The following is a 22,536-nucleotide window of genomic DNA, read 5'->3' on the forward strand; positions in this document are numbered from 1 at the left end:
GTCGTGACTGGACTAACACTGGAACATGGAATTAAACACTAACAAATGCAAGCACATGCGCATTTCATTTCGCAATACAACACTGCCCTCTTATCTCAATAATACTAACCTAGAACCTGTGTCGTGTTACATATATCTAGGCGTACTCATTTCTTCGGATCTTTCTTGGAAGATACATGTAGATCATGTAACCAGTAATGCTAATCGCACGCTGGGCTTTATACGCCAAACTTTTCTCTTTCTTCTAGCCCTGTAAAATTACTTTATAAATCATTACTCCGTTCTAAACAAGAATATGCTGCATCTGTGCGGGACCCTAGCCTAGAAACGCTCATATATCAGCTTGAATCCATCCAGAAACGGGCTGCTTGTTTCATTCTTTCTATCACCGCACCTCCAGAGTCACTTCTATGAAAACAAGCGTACCTCTGCTTTCTCAACGTAGGAAAATATCTCGCATCAGCCTGTTACACAAGGTATATTACGACAACCCGATCCTCAATAATAAATTGATAACTTCTTCTTACGTATCTGCTCGCATCGACCATCGTCATAAAGTTGGTATTCCGACATGCCACACCAACCATTTTTACAATTCAATCATCCCCTGTACGTCAGCAAGTTGGAATCACCTTCCCCGATCTGTCGTCGAGATTACTGATAACCCTAAGTTTAAGGGTGCTGTAACTAACCTGTTGTTGCCATAATGGTATTTTTGTAAGATTGTAGTATTTCCATTTTTGAGTAGCCCTTTTGTTTTCCTTTTTTTGTACATGCCGATATATTGACACATATTGCTGCAACGATGCATTCTTTGGTTCATAGGCACGTGCTTGTGCTTGAGCGTTATTTCGTTAGCGTTTATTCCTTGTTGTATTAGACCCCGTTTCGCTTCGCATTTCTAAACCAACTGTTTTTAAAAGACGATAGTCTTTCTTGGGGAACTCAAACGCAGGAATTTTGGTCTGTCTTTCTGTCTGTCTGTCTTTCTGTTTGTCGGCACGTCCCTCGATTCAGCCACTCGGCCAAAGTTGAACCACTTGCCCAAGGCCAGCCATCGTGAACGGCTGACTAGGTTCATACTTGTGTACATTGTTTGATCAAAAAGCAAACATTACGCATATCTGAGGAACAACATCACTAGGTTAGTATTAGGTGGTGTGTTCCTGTAATAGAAAATACATAGTGTTAAGGTGTTTAATAGACAGCACTCAACGACAATGAGTAATGGCGACAGTCAGGGCAAGGCACGAACTCCCTGCGCGAGCGGCGTTCTTTCTTCAAGCAACAAAAGAGGATGACCCACTAGAAGGCGCTGGAGAGGGTAACCCATTACCATGTCCCAAGGCTTCTCTACAATTACCCCGGGTACGAAAAGGGAGCCGTCCGGCAACCTAACAGCTCGTCACTATGAGTGGGTCATAGTAGGCCTTGAGGCGCTCCACGTTGACAATGTCGCGCCCTCGACGGCGCATGTCCGAAGCTGGTTCGATGGGTTCGCTCAAGTAGTTGACCGGGGATGTGCGCTCGACGACCCGGTATGGACCTTCGTATTTCGGCAGCAGTTTTGAAGAAAGGCCACTTGCAGTGGTAGGGACCGAGAGCCATACGAGCGCTCCAGGAAGGAACGTGGGTTCAGAAGTGGTGGTGCCATCGCGAATGCTCTTCTGCAGCTCTTGTTCCTGCGTCGTAAATGTCTTGGCAAGCTCGCGACACTCTTCAGCGAGCCTGGCTGTGTCAGAAATAGGCGCACACTCAGATGAATCCGGCTTGTATGGAAGTATCGTGTCGATGGTGTGCGACGGGTGCCTTCCGTACAGTAAGAAGAACGGTGAAAAACGTAGTGCTCTGAGGGGCGGTGTTATAGGCGTAGGTGACGAAGGGCAGAATGGCATCCCAATTGTGTGATCGGCGGCGACGTACATTGACAGCATGTCGCCGAGCGTGCGGTTAAAGCGTTCGGTTAGGCCATTCGTCTGCGGGTGGTAAGCAGTAGTTTTGCGGTGAACAGCATGGCACTCTTTCAGAATGGCTTCCACGACTTCCGATAAGAAGACACGGCCTCGATCGCTGAGAAGCTCTTGGGGTGGACCGTGACGCAGTATGAATCGGTGTAGTAGGAAGGAGGCAACATCGCGCGCTGTAGCCGCTGGGAGGGCGGCGGTTTCGGCGTATCGCGTTAGATGGTCAACAGCGACGATGGCCCAGCGGTTACCAGCCGAAGTCAGAGGAAGTGGTCCATACAAATCGATGCCCACGCGCCGAACGGACGGTTAGGGCAAGGTAATGGTTGTAGACCTGCTGGCGACACGTGCGTTGCAGGTTTTCGGCGTTGGCAATCGAGGCAGGAGCGAACGAACTTCTGCACGTAGCGGTACATCCCACGCCAGAAGTATCGTTGTCGAATGCGGTGGTAAGTTTTGGATACCCCAGAGTGCGCGCATTGCGGGTCGAGTGGAAGGCCTCGCATATATCAGAACGCAGACTGCGGGGTATCACTAGTAGCCACTGGCGGCCGTCGGCGTTGTAATTGCGTCGGTGCAGGAGGTCGTCACGAACGGCGAAATGGTGGGCTTGACGACGCAACGCGCGAGTGGATGGTGTTGCCGTCGGATCAGTGAGCAAGTCGATCAGCGAGGTGATCCATTTATCCTTGCGCTGTTCGGGAGCAGGGGGCATTGTCGTCAGGCAAGGGAGAGCGCGAGAGGGCGTCGGCGTCAGCATGCTGGCGTCCGTTGCGGTACAGCACGCGGATGTCGTAGTCCTGCAGGCGAAGTGCCCAGCGGGCGAGACGGCCTGAGGGATCCTTCAATGACGACAGCCAGCATAGTGCATGATGGTCGGTGACGACATCAAATGGGCGACCATACAAATAAGGTCGAAACTTTGTAAGGGCCCATATGATCGCCAGGCACTCTTTTTCCGTGACTGAGTAATTGGTCTCGGCTCTGGTAAGCGTACGGCTTGCGTATGCCACGACATATTCGGGGAACCCTGGTTTGCGCTGCGCAAGGACAGCGCCGAGGCCTACACCGCTGGCGTCCGTGTGTACCTCCGTAGGGGCCGTACGGTCGTAGTGACGTAGTATAGGAGGAGACGTCAACAAACGACGGAGCTTTGCGAACGCGTCATCACACTCGGACGACCACGAATTTAGGGGTCCGTTACTTCCAAGGAGCTTCGTCAGCGGCGATATGATGGTGGCAAAGTTTCGTATGAAGCGTCGAAAGTATGAACACAGTCCGACGAAACTGCGCAGTTCTTTGACGGACGTAGGTTTGGAAATTCGGCAACGGCCCGAAGCTTGGCCGGATCGGGTAGGATTCCGTCTTTGGACACGACGTAGCCGAGGATTGTCAGCTGCCGTGCCGCAAATCGGCACTTCTTCAGATTCAGTTGGAGGCCGGCGTTGCTCAAACGTGTCAAAACATGCCGCAGACGTTGGAGATGCGTGGAGAAGTCCGGAGCGAAGACGACGACCGTCGTCCAGGTAACACAGGCACGTGTGCCATTTCAAGTTACGCAGAACGGTGTCCATCATGCGCTCGAAGGTCGCGGGCGCATACACAGACCGAACGGCATGACGTTGAACTCGTACAAGCCGTCGGGCGTGACAAAGGCTTTCTTTGGTCGAGCGTCATCAGCCATGGGTACTTGCCAGTACCCCGAGCGCAAATCGAGAGATGAAAAGAATTCTGCTCCTTGGAGGCTGTCAATCGCGTCGTCGACTCGCGGCAGTGGATAAACATCCTTGCGGGTGACCTTGTTGAGGCCGTCGGTAGTCCACACAGAACCGCACAGAACCGTCCTTCTTCGTAACGAGAACAACAGGAGACGCCCATGGGCTGTCGGAGGGCCGAATTACATCGCGTCGAAGCATATCGTCCACTTGCTCGTTAATTACCCGGCGTTCTGTGGGAGACACGCGATATGGACGTTGCCGCAGTGGTGGTTGGGCGCCAGTGTCGATGCGATGCGTAACAGCGGACGTGCGGCCGAGGGAAGTTTGCCCGACATCGAAAGAATGACGAAATTCATCCAACAAGCACAGAAGCTGCGAACGCTGGACCGACGTAAGGTTGTCAGCAATGGAGGGGCCAAATACACCAGTAGGTGACGAATCAGACGTGGAAACAGCACTGATGGTGCGGGAACTGGTACATTGCGAGTCATCGGGTGCGTCCAGAACTTGTGCGTCTTCAACGGGTTCCACTTTGCCGAGACATTCCCCTCGAACCAACGTACAATGCACGGGGATGTGTTGGTAACAAAATAGTGGTGCTGCCCTGAGTCACTCGCACGGTCGCGAAAGGTACCAGCAACCCTTTCCTAGTGCAGACGCGGGCAGATGGCGAAAGGAGTGCAGTGGTGTCGGAGAGACCGGCGCAGTAGACCGACACAGCCGTTGACGAGTTTGGAGGCACTTTCGTATCGTCTTGGACGAGGATCTTGCTCATTGCCGATGGACTGTCTGTCGGCGTCAAATGTGAGAACGGTGAGAGTTCGATTTCGGCTGGTGCGCAACGAATTACGGCGTCGTGGCGGGAGAGGAAATCCATCCCAAGATGACGTCGTGAGAGCATGTCGCAATTATGATGAACTCGACGTCGTACAGAACGTCCTGAATGACGACACGAGCAGTGCATACTGCTGTGGGATGAATACTCTGGGAGCTCGCGGTACGAAGGGACATCCCAGAAAGTGGCGTCATCACTTTTCGAAGTAAGCGGCAAAGTTTTGCGTCCATAACGGATACAGCGGCTGCAGTATCGATAAGGGCCGATGCGCGAACACCGTCCACAAGCACGTCGATTACATTCGATGGACTTCGCTGAGGGCTTTCACAGTTCGATAGCGTCGCAGCCCTTGCCTCCTGGACTGCGACGACTAGTTTTCCTGCTCTCGTGCGACCGCACGAGGCCGCATGGGTGACAGTGACCGACGTCGGGGAGACGGAGAGCGGCGAGTAGCTGGAGGTGGGCGTGACGTCGGCGACATAGGTGGAGGTGGGTCGTAGAATGCACGGCTTGACTGGCTGGTGACAGGTGACGCGACTCGAGGCGGCTGCACGCGTTGACAATAACGTGCCACGTGACCGGCGTAACCGCAAGCAAAGCAGATGGGCCGGTTGTCGGGGGTGCGCCATTGGTTCGCCGGGGTAGGTCCCGCCCATGTCGCAGTACGTGATTGACGAGTCGGCTGCTGAAATGACTGCATAGTGGGCTGCAGTCGGGGCCGAGGGATGGCGTCAGCATATGTAGCCGGCACACCCGCCTCAAAGAACGGAGGTCTAGCGGCGGCTTCGGCGTAACTCATTGGGGCAGCCGCAGGAATTACTTGGGGCGTCCTGGCGACAACTTGAGCGTAACTCTGAGGCGCAGGAGCCGGAGGTTGCGGGTGGTACTCAGGCATGACCTCCGCAATTTCCTGCTCAATCGCTCGGCGGAGAGGAGGAAGAAGGGTGGTCGACGACTGTTGAACGTGCGGCGGGTGGGCAAAGGCGAGGAGGGAGATCTGGCGTGCAATTTCCTCGCGCACGAATGACTTGACTTCTGCCAGCAACGCGGCCTGGTCAGATATTGCCGCCAAGCCAGCAAGCTCTGCGTCGCGTGATGGGGAGCGACGGGTCATCGAGCGCTGCCGGCGGAGCTCCTCGTAGCTCTGGCACAGCGTTATGACCTCGGCCACTGTGCCAGGGTTTTTGGCGAGCAGCATGGTGAAGGCATCGTCGTCAATGCCTTTCATTACGTTCCGGATCTTGTCAGACTCAGACATGGTTCCGTTGGCCTTCTTACACAAGTCGAGGACGTCTTCGATATAACTTGTGAAGGATTCACCGGCCTGCTGAGATCGCTCACGTAAGCGCTGTTCGGCTTGCAGCTTACGAACTGCTGGGCGGCCAGAAACGCTGATGACGGCGGTCTTGAAATCGGCCCAAGTCGCAAAATCGGACGCGTGGTTGTTGTACCACAAGCTTGCTACGCCCGCGAGGTAGAACACCAAGTTGCTTAACTTGCCTTCTTCGTCCCATTTGTTGGGGATGCTGACGCGCTCGTAAATTGCGAGCCAGTCCTCCACGTCGGTGCTATCGGCGCCAGTGAAGATAGGTGGGTCGCGTATACGGGGGACACCGGGACATGTGCTCGTTGCGAGAGGAGGCGTTTGCTGGGCGGCGTCTTGAGGCATGGTAGATGGCAAGGTACGGGATCGGAGCTCCAGGGGCATTGAATGGGAGCAGAGCACTCTCCACCAAATTGTTAAGGTGTTTAATAGACAGCACTCAACGACAATGAGTAATGGCGACAGTCACGGCAAGGCACGAACTCCCTGCGCGAGCGGCGTTCTTTCTTCAAGCAACCAAAGAGGATGGCCCACTAGAAGGCGCTGGAGACGGTAACCCATTACCATGTCCCAAGGCTTCTCTACAATAGATACGTAATTCTAGAGACCCTAGTTTCTTAAGCTGCGATGAAAATGCGACTGCGCCGAAACTTGGCTTCCTCCGTGCCCTCTGCACGAGCTCATTGTTGTGGTTCGGTTTCGGTTCAGTATTGCACTGTACGAATGCCATGGGGCGCCGCTCTGGCAGTCCTGCTTTACCCAGGCGACGTGAATATAAAAGAGTGTGTGGAAAGTACTCGTTGAGTGCGGAGGTTTCTTCTGCTTCGGCGCTTCGCGCCAAACCGCGTGTTCGGGCTGGCTGGCGTCCCCGCCGGTCGCGTTGGTCACCGCCGGTCTTCGCCTGCTGCTGCGCCGGGACTACCAGCCCGCAACACAGCATTCACGTTTCCTGACGTATTGCCAGATGGCGTTCATATCTCACGCAGCGCCTCTTCTATCGTCTTTAGACGACATTTGCAGCGAAGCACGCAGATACGCGGCCAATTTTTCTTCTTTTACTGTGCGCTGTTTATTGTTGGTTTTCTTCACTGTATCTATGTAACCCCCAAGTTTTTTTTTATTTTTTAACTATGTTGTAATAAAAATGTAACCCACTCCCCTCTGTAATGCCCTCGGGCCCTGAGGGTATTGAAATAAATAAATAAAATAAAAAAAATAAATTGTATGCCTTGTGTTTTGTGGATTTCGCTCTAGTTTATGTTTTTCGATTCTTGTTTTGTATCGTTGGAATGCTTCAGTGCAGTGTGATGAGCTCGACACCTGTTCGAAGTGTGCACCGACGAAGTTTGCCTGGTCTTCCAAGCTGTCGCCTTGGGGGTTTAGAAGAGGGAGTACATATGCTTGTCGTCCTGTTACGCTACTAACCATGTTCCAAACTTTAGGCTCCTGTGTGTATGAATTGATGGCCGATAAAAATTTTCGCCAGCTCTCCCTTCTAACCTGTCGGCGCGTTCTCCTTCCTTGTGACTTTATGTTCTTAAAATTTGTAAAATTTTCCGCGGTCGGATAGTCCCGAAGCAACTTCCATGCTTTGTTTTGTTTCTTGCGCGCATTTGCGCACTCATTGTTCCACATTGGAACTTGTCGTTTCCCAGAAAGTGCACTTGTTTGTGGTATACACTTGGTTGCAGCATCAATCAGAAATGCTGTAAAGTATTTTACAGCTGCATCTAAGCTTAATTCAGACATGTTCGTCCAACTTAAGACTGTAACTTTCTGAAACTGTTGCCAATCGACTTTCTCAATCTGCCATTTTGGAACCTGAGGGGACATTCATTTGTTATTGGTGTGTTCGGAAGTATTGGAAAGTGGTCACTGCCGTAAAGATTATTGATAACTTTCCATTTAACTAGGGGCAGAAGTGATGGAGTTGCTATGCTGAGATCTATGCACGAGAATACTCTGTTTGCAAGGATAGAATATGTTTGTTTTTTATTCAAGATATATGCGCCAGAAGAGAAAAGGAACTGTTCAACCAAACGACCTCGCGCATCGCAGCGAGTAACCCCATAGACTGCTGTGTGCATCTGTCTCCAAGGACCAGATATGGTTCTGGCAGTTGATCTATTAAGGACTGGAATTGATGTTTTTGGAGCTGGTAGTGCGGAGGTATGTAAAGAGATCAGATTGTGATCAGTTTATTGAAGAGAACGGCCGGACAGCCACTGCCTCAAGGGACGTTTGGAGTGGTAAGTGGGTAGGTACACTGTGGGGTCTGAGCGATAAACGCCGCCGCCCTCGGAACACACGGAGACAATTCACGCTGTCATGCAACATAACGTGGACGTTTATTAAACACTTCTTTATTATATGGCGAGCTCGCCGGCCGAATTAGTAACACGTAACACGCTAAACTTATACGCTGACAATGAATACTGGGAAAACAACACGCACACTCAAGACAAACATAAGACATAAAATACAATATAACATAAGACATACATAAGACAACATAATACAATAGAAATGCGGCGCCGCAGATGCACGACTCACCACGAGGGCCCGAGGGAAGCGAGCCGCGGTGCCGTCTCCCCCGAACCCACCGTGGCCGACGTCCATCCGCGCGCGCCGCCACACCCCAAAAGAGACTCACTGTCGTTTCTATGCGCCCGCCTAAATTCTCCACGGCGGCGATGCCGGCGCCACCGGGCTAAACTCGTGTTATAGCCAGCGCATCCCCGACTTTGGCCGAACGACTCCGCTTACGCGCAAAGCACGTGCGTTGCAAACACAGCGGCCGCGCCCAAGCTGCGGCAGTCGCATTTACAGGGGTGATATAGCACCCTCACAACATGCAATTCCTTCATTAACTGTAACGGCTACGACACCAGATGACGCCACATTGTCATCCCGGTCCTTTCGGAATATGACATGTTGGCGTAGACAATTCGTGTTCTTGGATTTTAACCCTTTCAGCCCTGAATGTTTTTTTACCGAGTAGATAACTTTTTTCTTGTTGATATTGCTTTATTTATCACCTCAAGAGCCCGAAAATAATCTTTTCTGAGCATTCCATTAGTTTATGAGAAAAATAGCGCCATCTCCTATATATAGGACACCAGGGCTTAGTGGTTGTGAAGGGAAATATGGTGAATTTCGATATTGCTATTTATATTACTCTGTTAACACCTAAAATTGTTGTTAAGCTATCATGCCAGCAACCATATATTAGTTACTGCGTCACAAAGGTCCAAAAGCATGTTTTTGCACTCGTGACACAGTGCTCTTCAATGCACTTGAATGGCCATTATCTAATTATTGGCCGCCTAGTAAGATTTAACATCATAATATGTTGCCGAGTTCTCCTTTGGTGCGCCGCAATTATTGTCACCCGTGCCTGCATGGGTAAGCTTGCTTGCTTGCTTGATCCTCTTCTAGTGGCTCTTACCCACAAAGGGGGATTGGCCATGAAACCGGCGGTAAACATTACATGGAAATTTAAAATTTAGGCAAATAATCAATTAGAGAAAAGAATTATAAAATACCAAATTGCAATAGGAAATAACTTAATAAGGAACTCTTCCTGCGTCTCGAAGAAATTCGCAGACAGCTATGCAAACGTTCCTGTTGCTGTGGCCCAGAGAAGACGCCCCAAGGGAAAGAATATTTGCAGAATCTAGAGGAATGTTCAAATTTCTGAATAAATATTCGAAATGTTTTTTCCTGTGACTAGAGAAACGACGGCAATGTATTAAAAAGTGATCAATGTTTTCAGGCTCTTGACATAAAAAGCAAAGCGGGGACGGAACCAGACCAGCCCTGTGTAAATAAAAATTTAGAGGAGGAATACGGCATCGAAGTTTAGTAAGGGACACCTCCAATTTACGAGAGGGACACCATTTATTGTTCCAAGGAAAAGAAAGGTTACCATATTCTTGCTGTGGTAATCTTGCTTTCATGGAGTCCTGATGTAATGCGTATTTTCGGAATAGAACTGCACTTCATCCTCCTTATCTTCAAGCACTCTCATGCACCATTCTTACACTGCAGCAAACGTATTCGGATCTATTATGTACAATCTCGCTATTGGGACCCTCTTGCAAATTACCAAGAAATGCAGGCTCATTTCCCGAGGAGAATAACAAGAAATTGGAAGCAGACACAAACGCTACGGCTCCGGGTCATCATGCAATGCATTCAAAGATCTCACAACCACTAAGCCCTGGTGTCCTATATTTTGGACATGAAGATTTCCTTTTGCAGCGGCCTAAGCGGAAACCTTAGGGAAGGCCCCCTTTGTAAATATGCCGTCAAGCACTTCAGAAACAACAGAGAAAATTACGACAGCTACAGAGAAAATAGTTATTCAGTAAAATGTCATCAAATATTTGGTTGCGGCGTTTGTCGTCTTTTTCACGTTCGGCCGTCTTGTTTTCAACATTGCAGACTTCCGAAGACGACGATGATGGAAAAAATTCGGCAGATCCCACGTACCGTGGGAGTCGATATTATGCGAAGCATGCGGCGGGAAGGGGACTGTGGCGTAATTTTTTTTAATTAGTGACACGTCACAAAATGACGTTACAGATTTGTATAAATTTTATACGCACACATGTGTTGAAGAGCCGCATATATGTTATATAACCGGTTGTTTACGGTTGGGTAACGCTGCCAACGGCGACGTGGGTATTACCAACAGCAGAAGCGGTAAGCTGATATCTAGTGCTTATACTTGTCCTTTATGATGGAGAATGCACGCACGTTTCACGAACGGAATAAGTTTTTGACAGTTCTTGAACAAGGTCATCATCACCGTGATGAGTGAGCACCAGCTGCCGGTCATGACTTGTTATAGGATCCGGTCGTGATCCCGGTGACGAGGGGTCCATATGTAGTGAAGTATGTGCTATAGTAGAGCTATTTGAATTCGTGGATGCCTCGGTCATTTCGTCGACAAATTGTCTGTCGATAGAGCCGGCGCCATGTGTGAACCTGAAGCCACCCTTCGCGTTGGTGAGGTATAGGCCGTCGAGGTAATAGTATTAGGCCTGCATAGTGCTACGTAGACCAGCATCAGTAGATGACACTTGTCTTATTCGTAGACGACCTGGGCGTATGTAACCTCGCCTAGTCTACAAAGCGGCTGTCAATCAATCTGGCGTCATCCTCGGTCAGCATGAGGCCATCGCCCAGCCTCGTAAGAAATGAAGGGGACACTGCGTCATTCTGGCGGACGAAGTGCACTTTACGGTGTGGTGATGTGGATATCATATGTAACTTTCGTCAATTTATTCGTCTGGGGTAGGGCAATGCTTCAATATAGCTTGCTGAATCATAGGAATACAAATGTAATGTTTATTAGATTGCTATAAAAGCGGCGCCAACACTGGAACCACAGCTGTTATTCTGAAATGACGCCTGTATCGTAGGAGTACACATCGTAGGAGTATCATGTAGTGTTTATTGCTTTCTTGTAAAATTAGATAGCAAGCACGACAACCACAATTGACGTTGCACCGATATTACGCCTGCGTAGGCTTTTTTTTTTCAAACCAGTTTATAGACCTGGCGCGGCTCAGTGGTAGAATACCTGATTGCCACGCAGAATGCTTGGGTTCGATTCCTGGTGGGATCCTAATTTCGCCAAGTCAACGCTGCTGATGTCGGCTTTTTTAACGCTTTCGCATTTAAGTTACCAATGTCTGTTCTCGCCGTTCCTGGGTTGATATAAACTGTCAATCCCCTGTGGCGCATACCGGTACACCGCGGCCCGTGGTATACGGGTATGTACAACACGTGTCTATTGGAAAGGTTTTGACGACGTACGCGACGGGATTTTCACGTTATTCATGTCATGACCGGACAGTCAAATTCGTCAAACCCTCTTACCCTCCCATGCCAATTTTGGTCTACACCAAGTTATGGAGGCGATCATGAGAACACCCAGACGTAGGCGGCTAGCTAGATAGATACGTAGATACAAATGCTCAAAGTGCCAAAGGTTCGCTAAGAAATGCTTCGCATTTAAAACTACTACCTATGTTTGCACTGTCTATTGAGGATACCACAGACACATTTTAAAATTTTTTGGTAATTTATGTTACAATTTATAGCAATCTTTCTTCGTGTCCTTTTTATAGGACGCCAGGGCCGAAAGGGTTAAGTGTGTTTCTTGCACACACAGCACTTTTGGTGAGTGTTGATGTAGCAACTCTTGGATATCGTCGAGGTTTCTTAGAAGACCACTCACGTTACATTGTATAATTGTGTATGCATTTTGAGTATAAATTAGTGCTGTGTGTACTGAAAGATATATTCCCTTAAGTCAAAGAGCCCTTATTAGGCACTGTGATGCCGGTTTTTTCTTTTTTGGTGCGCTCCAACGAGCTGCGCCGTTCCTTCAGCGCTTGAGATGCTTTGGGTTTGCCATTGTGTTCATCGCTTCGGCAGAGACGCCGGATGCCCGCTCGCGGCTAACGCGCACGGGTGTGCGAGTTTTGGGGCTTTCTGCATGAACATAATGCCCTGGGCCTGCAGATTCGGAGGCCTGCATGCCCTTTGGTTGCGGAGCAGCACGGGCTGCTTCCGCTGAGGGGGCGAATGGCGCACCCGCCCATCCACTTTGCGTAGTACGCGTAGCCGCCACGAACATTTGTGGCGCGTCCTTGCGTGCCACGTCCGCAAACGAAGGTCCCTGCCCAAAAGAAAGACGTTTTCGCGCCTCCCTTAAGGTACAGTGTTCTAGTACACTGTACTTAAGGAGATCTTTTCTGTGACCTTGCGTGTGATTATTTTTTTTCTTTTAACACGAAAGTGTTTCATGCCGGGGTCCACAAAGTACATCCGTCACGGATATGACGTTGAGAAAATGGACGCCAACGGGTAAGAAAGAAAAAAAAAAGAAAAAGATACCCCGCTGGGAATTGAACCCACGACGTTGCGGCCGCGGCGGCAAGCGCCCGACGACCTACCGACTAAGCTAACTCCGAAGATGCTAGACACTGAGCGAACGCGCCCTATATCTTTCACACATTCTCTTTCGCGGCGGGCGGAGCGGGGCGGTGCCGCCGTCTGTGAGATGTGAAAAGAAGTAATGCTTCACGATCGACACTTACTAGCGCTTACTCGAGGATTGCGCGCGATAACGGAGGTCATGGTTAAAGCGTCTCGATACCAGAGGTAGACTGGCCGCGCTGGCGTCGCCGAGGCACCCTTGACGCAGTTACGTTCTTTGCCTTTCGCTTCGTGTTAGCGTGCGTCGGCTCATCGGAGTAGTGCAGCTTCCACGTGCACCAACGGGATTTCTCCGCCGCCGACTGTTTCAATTGCGAGAGCACCGACTAACAAAACTGCTGCAATATGCGTTGCAGAAAGGACACTATTTCGACGGGCGAATGTCGTGCCTTGGTGGAGCGAGCGCAGCGTCTGGGAGACAGAGACCAGCGGGACGCACGTGTTTGCGGCTCAGGCTACGAACCTCTACCTCCCGTGTTCCTGAAGCGCAGTGTGTGTTATGTATGCATGAGCACAGGCGTCGGCTACCCATTACTAGAAAGCGCACACCGTGCCGTTTCTCTCCTTCATTGACGACGCTTTGAAAAGTGCATACCGGGTGCCAGTGTTGATTATGAGCTTGTTGATATCATCCTTACGCGGGATTCACGATTCGCTGTGTGCTAATATATGTTCACACCGTCAGCTACCACAATGGTTTAATCATGATCATGGGTTTTAGTCGTCGCTATAGAGACATGCTGTCAACATGGGTGCATCCACGTCAAACGGTGCTATAGCAGCCAAACACGAATAGACATTGTACAAGCTCTCATATATCACTACACAATAAGCACTACTTCTGTAAGACACGTTTCACTATCGTGTTATACCGATTCCTATGACGGAGGGATCAGCCATGTTTTTTAACACGAAAGTGCTTTATGCCAGGGTCCACCAAGACTTCAGGGACGTGTTTCCGTCAGGGAAACGACGTCGAAAAAATTTACACAATCAGATGGCAAAGAAAAAAAGTTCCGTCAACGGGCGTCGAACCCACGACCGCTCGGTCCGCAACAACACATACCGGGCACGCTATCCACAGCGCCACGGTCACAGACTCTCGAGGTTTTCGAAACGCGCCTTTTATATCTACCACTCTCCCGATCAGCGGGGTGGTGTTGCCTTCTGGGAGCGGTAAAGTGAAGTAATTCGTCATTACTGTGGCCTCTGCGATTAGCACATGCAACGCGTTACATCTCCGTCCCATTCGGCGCGTTTTCAATAGAAGTTCAATTTTGTCAATGGCTTAAAACACCGCAATGTGGCGACCTTAGCTCATGCGTCGTAAAAGCGTCGGCCTCGCTCATAGCATAACGCTAATGCAAACCAAAAAAATTGGCCGCGTATCTGCGCGCTACGCTGCAAATGTCGTCTAAAGACGATAGAAGAGGCGCTGCGTGAGATATGGACGCCATCTTGCAATACGTCGGGAAACATGAGTGCTGTGTTGCGGTCTGGTAATACCGGCGCAGCAGCAGGCGAAGACCGGCGGTGACCAAAGCGACCGGCGGGGACGCCAGCCAGCCGGAACACGCGGTTAGGCGCGAAGCGCTGAAGCAGAAGAAACGTCCGCACTCAACGAGTACTCTCCACACACACTTTTATGTACACGTCGCCTGGGTAAAACAGGAATGCCAGAGCGGCGCCCCATGGCATTCGTACAGTGCAATACAGAACCGAAACCGAAACACAACAATGAGCTCGTGCAGAGGGCACGGAGGAAGGCAAGTTTCAGCGCAGTCGCATTTTCAGCGCAGCTTAAGAAACTAGGGTCTTTAGAATTACGTATGAATGCATTTTCTATTAAAGGAACACACCACCTAATACTTACCTAGTGATGTTGCGCCTCAGATATGCGTCATATTTACTTTCTGATCGACAACGTTCACAAGTATGAACAGCCGTACCAGTTAAAGCTGGGTGGGCGGTAAGCAAGTGGTTCAACTTTGGCCGGGTGGCTGAATCGAGTGACGTGCCGACAAACAAAGACAGACAGACAGAGCAAAATTTCTCCGTTTAAGTACCCCAAGAAAGACTATCGTCTTTAAAATAGCTCTGCGACGGGCGTCTGCATCACCTGGCTGTAACACCGCGTTCCCCGCTCACGCGCTCGCCCCGAGAAAAATCGCAGCCGGGCTACGGGGGCGGCACGACGCGCTTTGCGTTTCCCTCTAGTCCGGCGCTTGGTGTTCAATCACACTTTAACAGGCCGCGGGATGGCGACCAAGTTCTGCGTCCAATATGCGACGCTCTTCTGGCTATCCCACCTTGTTCTCTGATTACGCTTTCACAGTTAACTACTACAGCGACCACAAGGGTTTGTTTAATCATTTAACATCGACGTTAGTCATCGGGATGGAGATATACCACCAGTCATCATAGTGGGTGCATCCACGTTAAACGGTGCTATAGCTGCCAGACAATAATATACATTGTGCAAGCTCTCTTATATCATTGTACAGTAAACATTCAGTTACTTCTGTAAGGGCACGCTTTACTTTCGTGTTATTCCGATTCCTATGACGGAGGGATCAACCATTTTTAGGGGCGAAGCTCCTTAAGGCGGCACCCGTTCGTCCCTCGTAGTCGTCGTAGTCGTAGTAGTCCGTAACCAGTCTTACGCTTTGACCTCCAAGGTGGTGCCGGTGGGAGATTTTTCCTCTGCGTTGTTGAACAATAAAAAATTCGCAGCGTGCGCGTTAACTAAAAGCGGAATTCTTCTGTCTCTCATTCCCCATTAGCAGCCATTGGCATGTTCCAGCAGGAAACGTTAGTAGAAGAAGAAGTGTAAGTGTTAGCTAAAAGCCGACTTCTTCTGTCTCTCATTCCCATTAGCAGCCATTGTTTACCTCCAAGGTAGTGCCTGGTGAGATTTCTCCTGTGCGTGATTAAACAATAAAAATTTTGTTCAAAACGCCGTTGATTGATGAAATAAACCAACGAAAGACGCCAGATGTTTTGTAAAAGCAGAACGAAAGAACGCCAGATGTTTCTAAAGCAAAACGAAAACACGCCAGCTGCTTAACGAAAGACGCCAGATTTGTCTAAAGCAATGGTTTTCTAAACAATGAAAATGCACAGCGTACATGTGAAATTAAAGTGAGCTGCAAGTCGTCATAATTCATCGAACCTTTAGTATAAACGCGCCCGATCTCACGTCGGTGATGATGTACTGGGCAGAATTCACGGAAGATTCACGGTTTACCGATGAACCTCCGCAGCTTCGCCCACTCATCATCATTCACTCCGTGGATATGCTGTGATTTTTTTTTTCTTATAATAATACTTATACAAGCGGGAATTTAAAGTCGTATTCGTTTTGCTTCGTTTGACCAACGCACGTCTTCTTCTTTGCTTGCCCAATTCCTGGGGCACATACTTTGTTTTCGTTGAACACGGTAGTGAGGCTTGCCCAATTCCTGTGGCACGTACTGATTCGCGTGGTTACGCCACCAACGGCGACGGCAACGGCGACGGTGGCTCCGCTCAACGCAGGGACGGCCGCCTAAGAGCTGCGCTGCGTTGAAATGTGATACAGAGTATGATTAGCAGCTCATTCCTGCAGCATACAACCTCGCGTAAATCAGCGGAACGCCGGAGTATGAATACCCGACAGCTGTAGCGAACGCATATGAGTTGGTATAACACAGCTGTAGCGAACGCATATGAGTATGAGTTGGTACGTACACAGGTATAAGTCATCTGGAGATCCCTGCAAAACTTGGAGGAAGCTTGATCTTCGCCTTCAAGAGTAAAACGCGATAGCGTAATCGGGCCCCACGCGCATCGCCCTTCACCATGCCGCAGGCAAAGGAACGTCTGTGCGCGTAATAATGGCCGTTTCAAACTATCCTACAATCCCTATTGCAAGTACAGTTTCGAAGTGACCACTGCACTATAATTCTTTCTTTTTTTAAATTGGTGAAGTACCCACTACGCGTGCATAAGGTGCTACGCAAACCTGCACAGCTGCACACATTGTAATGGGTGGACAGGAATAAACCACCCACTCGTTGTGCAATTCACATGTTTTGACGCCCGGTGCCATTCTACGATTCTTCCACGCAATATTACATGCGTTAGGGATACTTCCCCCACTACATTACATTCTTATAGCTTTTCTCTTTTTTACGTTTGTGGGGATATTCGATAACAACCCTCGCCCTCACCTTCAGCGGCGGTGATAGCAAGCAGCGACGAGCGCCACTGCGCATGGGCATCCCTGTGCGAAGGGTTTAAAAGCCAGTCAAGCAAGCGTCCCGACGGGAGTGGCCGGCAAACTGTCGTGAGGTGTGCGGGTGTGCGCGGCGTGCGGTCCGCCCGGGCCAAGGTTAGCGGGACGGCCGCGGAAGTTGTGTGTCGAACTCGGTCGCTAGCGTGTTATTGTGTTTTGCACTATAGTCATAGCGATCAAGTTTTACTAAGAAATGGCTTTTTAGTTGAACCGGCGAGCGTCCCTTATCTGGAGTAGACACCGACCCCCACAACTGGCGCCCAAAGTGCAATCGGCCACGTCTACTACCAGCAAGAATGGAGGCTGCTCTCAAGACGCCCCTTGAGACAATGGAGCGTCTCGACCTGGCGTCGGCAGCGTTCTGGGCGGCATGGGGAGACGCCGCGTCCGCAGCCTACTTGGCAGCGAGGTGCTTGTCGGTCCCGACTGTGGGCTATGCAGCGGCTGGAGCGGATGAGGACGCTCGTTGCGGGGTCGAGCCGGCTGCGATCGTCGGCAGCAACAATCGCGATGTGGACGCCACCGTAGACGAGAAGGATCGAGCCACTGTGAGTGGAGGGAGTATAAACGCGGAAACGTCGACAGCTACCGCAGCTGCCGACACCGCATGGGATGCCGACTCGAACGCAGACGGCAGGAAGGAGAAGCCGCTGGTCAAGATCCGGGGATTCCAGGCAGCGCGCCTTCGCAGACCGAAGAGACCATCGAAGGCTGGCACACGTTTAAAGTGGAGGGTTCCTCGACGAGCGAATACCCCAGCGGCGAAAGACGTGCCGTTGGGGCATCTGTATCACCCCATGTGCCGGACGGTGGCGAGTTCGTCGATATACGCACCGGTTACTGCGCTGGCGAGCCCAAAGAAGGCGCAAAAAGTTTAGAAAAAGCCATGAAAGGAGAACCGGAAGAAGGGGCAACAAGGGGTACTTGGAAAACAACAGAATGGTGGACGCCGAGCGCCCGGCAGATGGATTGGAAGGTGAAGCGGAGGAAGACAACGCTTTGTGGGAAGTGGCTGCGAGCGACACCGAAGAACCAAGAGCCGAAGGCGATGAAGGAGCAGAGCAGCAAGGAAGTAACGTCGTTGTCGAAGCAGAGAACGGGGCAGGAGAAGGTTGAGTGGCTACCAGTGAGAACGAGGACAGTGACGAGAGCGACGACGATGAAGACCACCGGCAAGTTGACCGCAACCGAGACTACCACGCAAGAAGCCACGAAGACTGTGGTCAAGGAAGGCAAGGCGCCCATCACCAAGGCGCAGCCAGCGGCTGCAAAGGCGGCCAAGCAAAGGCAGCGCTAAGGCCTCCGGCCAAGGCTCTCGGCAATGCTCCGGAAAAGGCGGTACCCACGGTGACACCAACCACGGTGGTGGAAGGCCGAAAAGACTGAAATCGGCGTAGACTATCAGTGCGAACTTTCTCTTTTGAGGGGGGGGGAGGAATGTGTGGGAATCGTTGATAACAACCCTCGCCCCTCACCTTCAGCTGCGGTGATAGCAAGCAGCGACGAGCGCCACTGCGCATGTGGATCTCTGTGCGAAGGGTTTATAAGCCAGCCCCGCGAGCGGCGCGACGGCAGTGGCCGGCGAACTGTCGTGAGGTGTGCGGGTGTGCGCGGCGTGTGGTCCGCCGGGGCTAAGGTTAGCGGGACCGGCGCGGAAGTTATGTGTTGAACTTGGTCGTGAGCGTGTTATTGTGTTTTGCCCTATCGTCATAGCGTTCAAGTTTTACTAAGAAATGACTTTTTAGTTGAACCGGCGAGCGTCCCTTATCTGATGTAGACACCGACCCCCCACACGTTGTAGATTGAAGTACTGGTTCAGGTCCGTGGTATAACACCTGCTTGCCACACAGAAGGCCTGGGCTGAATTCTCACTGAGACTGAGTATTTATTATTTATTTATTTGCATCTGTCTCGAGTCTTCGCTCATGGACAACAGCGATTTTTAGATGCGAAGTATCTTAAGGCGGAGCTCAATGCGGTGGTGGTGGTGGTGGTGGTGTGCGGCGTGACCACCCTTACTGCGCATGCGCATACCCTCTCCACACACCTCCTCTCCACTCACCCTCTCCCCTTCCCCTCTCCACTTTCCCTATCCCCTTCCCCTCTCCACTTTCCCTCTCCCCTCCCCTTTCCACTTTCCCTCTCCTCTTCCCCTCTCCACTTTCCCTCTCTCCTTCGCCTCTCCACTTCCCCTCTCCCCTTCCCCTCTCCCCTCCCCTATCCACTCTTCCTCTGAAACGCGGACTAGACATGCCGAAATTCTCTCCTGCGCAACGCCACGACGAGCTCGAGCGCATGCGCGTCCCCTCCCCTTCTCCCTCCTCTCCTACGCTGCCCCCCTCTCGCCCGCCTGTCGACCGCGTTCCCCGCTCGCCCTGTGAGAATTAACGGCCAGGCTAGATGGAAGATACCACGCGCGTAGCGTCCCTCTTCGCGTTCCACGACGCGAGGTCGGTAGCATGTCCAACGAACGCCAACGGAACGCGATCGTGCAAGTGCTCCGGCTTCGCATCGCCTCATGGTCCCCTTTAGCGGGATATTGTGTTTTTTTCAGTCACAGCCAACGACGCCAACTCCAGAATTTCTGGGCAGCGAGCTCCATAACGCTATCGCGTTAAGGTAAACGCGCGCGATTGTACCCCGCTGAGCAATGTGGGGAGCCGTGCAGCCGCTCCCCCGCGTCACCCCCCGTCGTCCCACGGGACTTGCGCTAGATAATCGCAGCGTGTTTCAGTAACGCGAAAAAAACGCCAGGCCTGCGCTGAAACCGCAGCACAGTCACAGCGAAAGCTGGAAGAGCGGCGTTTCTAGAGCCCGTTAAGCTCTCTTGGGGCTACAATACAAGTACACTAGAAAGGTACCCACTACGCCATAAATCGCAATTTTTGTGAAGTTGGGAAGCCCCTACTAAGCCATTATTCTTCATTCTGCAAAGAAGCGAGGCACCCGCTACACGTCTGTAAGGCATTATGTGCACTTTGTTGACGCGACGACTGATGACGATGAAGAATTATGGATCAGCCCTTTGTAATGGGTTGGAATCTTTAAACGGCTCACCAGTTATGTAATTTGCATTGGGTGACGCCCGGTCGCTATTTCCCTCTCCCGCCATGCTGTATAACATGCGTTGACGTGGGAGAGAGACGGGGGGGGGGCGAAGACCTTTACTGAGACCCCGAGGAAATGGATCATGCGCTTATGGGCTTCCTTGGCAACCAATACAAGTACACTTGCGAGGAACCCACTACGCTATAAATCATTGTAATTTTACTGAGACCCCGAGGAAGTGGATCATGCGCTTATGGGCTTCTTTGGCAACCAATACAAGTGCACTTGCGAGGAACCCACTACGCTATAAATAATTGTAATTTTTGAGAAGTAGGGCACCACGCACTGTGCCATTTTTCGTCATTTACGGAGAGCGTTGGTACCTGCTAAACGCATGTAAGGCATTATGCGCACTTTATTGATGCTGTGCCTGATGACGATGAAGAATTATGGCAGAGCCCTTTGTAATGGGTTGGAAGCATTCAACAACCTACTCGTTGTGGAATTCGCATTGTGTGACGCCTGGTTACAGAGTTCGCGTTGTGCGACGCTTGGTGCTTATTTTACTCTTCTACAACGCTATATTGCATATGCTAATTTGGTTCCTTCCCGACATGAAGCCTGTATAGGACCTTTTTGCAAAGCAGTTTCAAGCACCGGCATGGCTCAGAGGTTCAATACTGGGCTCCCACGCAGAGGGCCCGGGTTCGAACCTCGTTCCATCCTGGGATTTTTTTCTTATTTCGTTTTTTTTTCTTATTTCGAGCGATACTGGTTACGGACACCGGCAGCGGCGCGGCGGCGGCGGACAACTACTGCGCCAAAAACGGCCGGTGAAATGATTTCATAACAGCTTTCGCTGTAAAAAGTTTACAGTAGAACCCCGCTGTTACGTTCCTCACTGCTGCGTTTTCCCGGCTGTTACGTCGTTTTCCGCCGGTCCCGGCATAGCTCCCATAGGATACAATGTATTGGGAACCCCGCTGTTACGTCGTAACTGTCGGACCGTTCCCGTATGATACGTCGCGAAGTGCGCTCGGAGCCGACCGAGTCACGACCAAAGAGAGCGGCCATGGTGCATATTCACGCAGCTTGGCCTCGTTTGAACGTAATATTAGCCGCATGAGAGGCGCAAGCAACAGAATCTTTCAGTTGATCCAAACAAAAGCATGGCCTTCGAGATTCAAATTGCAAAGATGGCGTCTATGACGTAACTGCTCGCGAAAACAAGGCCTTCGAGATTGGCATTTACTATTGACAAAAGCATAGCCTTTGAGATTTGTATTGCACAAACATGGCGTGTATGACGTAATTGCTTGCGAAAGCAAGGCCTTCGAGATTCGCATTCACTTCTGCCATCGCGTTGGCGTAGACTCATCATCATCGTTATTTGTCGGAGAACGGGAGGAGTTCGAGCTGGTTAGAGCTCGCATGGTCGTGCGTGCAGTTCGCGGTCGGACTCGCCGCGCCGGTCGTGATTGCGTGTGCTTAGTTCTTCCATGCCTACAGCTGTTGGTGTTAAAAAAATCACATACGTTGATTACATTTCTGTGGATGAGGCCGTCCTAAGCTCCGCGTTTCTATCCATCGACTAGATCGCGGCTGAGCGCGCCAATTTTCGTGCTGCTCCTAAGAATTGAAATAAGATTCTGTACCACTAAATATTTTGCCGTTTTTCCTGTTTTTCGGCTCTTACGTTTCCCCTCTCTTACGTTTATTTCCTACGGTCCCTTCAAAAACGTATCAGCGGGGTTCTACTGTATTTTCATGAACCCGAGATTCAGCGACCACGGCATGATGCTGCTCCTGGCATGTACTCTTCACAGCGGCCGAACTTCACGCGTGTGAAACTGAGAGAAATGCATGTCGAACGCATTGTCGTAAGATGGGTTTGTCCAAGCTATCGCGCCTGTTCCGCCATCGTGATTTGAAATGATCTTGTGTCGCTCGGATTAGTGCGTAGTGCAACACCAATGCTATGATGTTCACCTAACGGAACCACTCGCTTTGACGAACGCACAAGGCCGAAAACTGTCCCACGTTACAAAATCCGAAAGTGTTGTCAAGAATCGCACAGGAGAGAGGCCAACACCTTAATTAAAACACCTCCATTTATGGTAGTGACGCTTTCTGTATTGCGACATCGTGCGCACATATGCCGGAAGAATGGACCAAGACACCGCACGGCGTCGGGAATTCTAATTGCCGAGATACAGGGTACTCCAAATCTGAGGTGGACACCACGTTAGTATTGAAGCCCTCACATAAGCGGATGTTTAATACAAAATTCGACAAATTATTGTTGTTTGTCGACACCACGATTGCATGCAATACGTATAATTTTCTTAATGAAGTAG

At 50.7% G+C, this 22,536-nt stretch overlaps 1 protein-coding gene across 1 annotated transcript in view; it reads right to left on the reverse strand.

The window, feature by feature from the left end:
* Positions 1-22,536, reverse strand: part of LOC119394395 (venom metalloproteinase antarease-like TtrivMP_A) — a gene marked incomplete in the record, with an annotated part of 229,940 nt that overhangs the window by 147,917 nt on the left and 59,487 nt on the right.

This window comes from Rhipicephalus sanguineus, chromosome 5 (genome assembly GCF_013339695.2).
Source record: "Rhipicephalus sanguineus isolate Rsan-2018 chromosome 5, BIME_Rsan_1.4, whole genome shotgun sequence".
NCBI lineage: Eukaryota > Metazoa > Arthropoda > Arachnida > Ixodida > Ixodidae > Rhipicephalus > Rhipicephalus sanguineus.